Source organism: Centroberyx gerrardi, unplaced genomic scaffold (genome assembly GCF_048128805.1).
Source record: "Centroberyx gerrardi isolate f3 unplaced genomic scaffold, fCenGer3.hap1.cur.20231027 Scaffold_237, whole genome shotgun sequence".
Classification (NCBI taxonomy): domain Eukaryota; kingdom Metazoa; phylum Chordata; class Actinopteri; order Beryciformes; family Berycidae; genus Centroberyx; species Centroberyx gerrardi.
The window spans coordinates 549487-552070 of NW_027605185.1; positions in this window are offsets into that span (position 1 = coordinate 549487).

Consider the following 2584-nt stretch of genomic DNA (forward strand, 5'->3'; position numbering starts at 1 on the left):
AGCTGTTCTGATTTTGATTTAGACTATATGGTGACATTGTTGAAAATCCGGGTAATTTCTCCTGCATTCAGCACATAGGTTGTTTGCTACCAGCCTCTCAACATTTCGAAACCACTCCTGTGATAGTTTTTCCCATGGAGGCTTTTTTTCTCTGTACATCAAATTAAGGCTTAGATAGTTGAACAGTTGTGATAGTTGCACATCACAGTGTAGATAGATTACATTCTCTTCTTTCCAACAAGCTCAGGCATTCAATGCCAGCACAACCTGGCTGCTTAACAGAAGCCAACTCATTCATCTGCTCGACGTCTCATTCGAATGTCTGCCCTATCAACTTTCGATGGTACTTTCTGTGCCTACCATGGTGACCACGGGTAACGGGGAATCAGGGTTCGATTCCGGAGAGGGAGCCTGAGAAACGGCTACCACATCCAAGGAAGGCAGCAGGCGCGCAAATTACCCACTCCCGACTCGGGGAGGTAGTGACGAAAAATAACAATACAGGACTCTTTCGAGGCCCTGTAATTGGAATGAGCATAGCTGCCGGAGGTGTTGGAATGGAAAGAAAGCAGCCGTGTGACTTAGCCCCTGGTGCACTTGGTTGTTGCGGGAGGCGTTTCTATGGTATCGGATGGGGATTTCTTCCGCCTTGAAGGGCCTCAGCTGGCTGCTGCTCGAGTTGTCGGTTCCTTCGCCAGCGGGAGTGCTCCAATCCGATGCGTGGGAGTGGCCTGATTGATTTGGGTGCGTGGTCCACAACCCCTACTATTGGCGCGTTGCAGAAAGAACACTGGGTAGGCTAGAGTGTTAGACTCACTACCCCCCATTTATCATTAAGTGCAAGATACTGCCGGGTAGGTTAGGGTGTAAGACCCACTGCCCCATCCAGTTGGTCGGAATGGCGTCGCCAGTTGTTACAAGCCTTGGGATGTTGCCTGCCCGAGCCTCTACTCCTAGTAGGCGTACGTCCCCTGGTAAGTGCAACCGTGTTATCCTTCGAAGGTCGGGTTGTTGGTCCTCTGATCGGCCGCCGACAGGAATGTCTGGGCGGTTAGGAGGACCAACAGATGGTTGAATGTGGTAACACAGCGCTTCAAGAAGGCCGAGAGTGATGGACTGGGGAGTCCGGTTGCCTCTCCATTGGCACGTGGAGGTGGCTATATACCCCTTCGGAAAAGGCTTTTTCACGATTCGCCCAAAGCTAAACAGGTCCTGTTTATGGGGTTTCGGAAACATGCTCTTCCTGATGTGAGGAAGGAGCAGCCTCGGTACCAGGCTGATGATTCAGTCAAAGTGGGTATTAGGCTTCCCTTCCGAACACAGCCTTGTCCCCTCTGCAGGTCGGTTATGGCGTCAGCTTCGACATCATCGTCCCACCTTAAGTCGAAGCATAGGCTTAGGTCGGTCTTGTTCATATGCTCCTTATGCAACAAGACTGGATCAGGTTTGAGAGCCATGGCCTGTCACGTCCCCAAGTGTGGGGCGAGAAGGCAAAGTCAGACCTCGGTTGGTGATGAGCGATGCACAGTCTGCTCCAAAGTCTTCACCACCAAACGTGGGCTGTCCTACCACGTTAGGGTGAAGCACGCTGGACATCTCCCGGAGCATTTGGGTCGGCCGAATGAAGGGGATAGGAGGCCAAGGAAAGGTATGTGGTCCCAACCAGATGTTGTGCTTCTCAGATCCCTGATGGAGTCAACTGGTGGGACCACTGGCTTCTATGCCTCTGCAGCGACTAAGCTTCCCAAGTATACATTGGCCCAGATCAGAAACAAGTGCAAACAACTACGGCGATTGAGCAAGGGATCGTCGGCCCCCCCAACGACGGTTGCTGATTGGGATGGAGTGTTGCAAGCACTGAAACTGCCCATCAAGTGGGACAACCCTCCAGACGAGGTGAGGGCCAAGATCCGTGAGAGCCTTGCTGATGCCCCGGACGACGGCACTGAGCGTGGGGTCTTCTCTCCTACATCTCCGGTGGGAGAGATTAGGCGCTTTGTCAAGAAATTGACTAAGCTATTGAGCCCCCGACCGACAGTGGTTAAGGTTGTGGGGGGTCACAGACGGTCTGCTGTGACCAAGAAAGGGCCTGGAAAACGCGGTTTCAGGCGCCTCCAGATGTTATATGAGGTCAACCGTAGCAGCTTGGCTAAGTTGATCTTCGACGGTACCGATCATAGTGGATGCCCTATCGCACCAGCGGTGGTAGAAAATGCATTCAAGGAAAAGTGGGAGGGTGCTGATGCTTATGTTGGTCTAGGCCAATTTCGAACATCAACGAAAGCCGATAATTCAGTCTTTGAGAGCCCAGTCTCTCCCTGGGAAGTGCGGAGAATACTCAGGAATATGAAAGCCAGTACGGGGACTGGTCTCGACGGTATCTCGAAGGCGGTCCTCCTTCGATGGGACCCGAAGTGTATTGAGTTGGCGAATCTGTTTACGGCGATGATGTTGTCCGGTAAGCTGCCAGGAATCCTTAAGAGAACTTATGGGGTGCCCAGAGTCATTTATCTGGCTGATAATGGCTCAGTGGGACTGGCCAAGTTGGAGCAGAGTGACCGTGTCCTCAGAGTGGCGGTCCGGC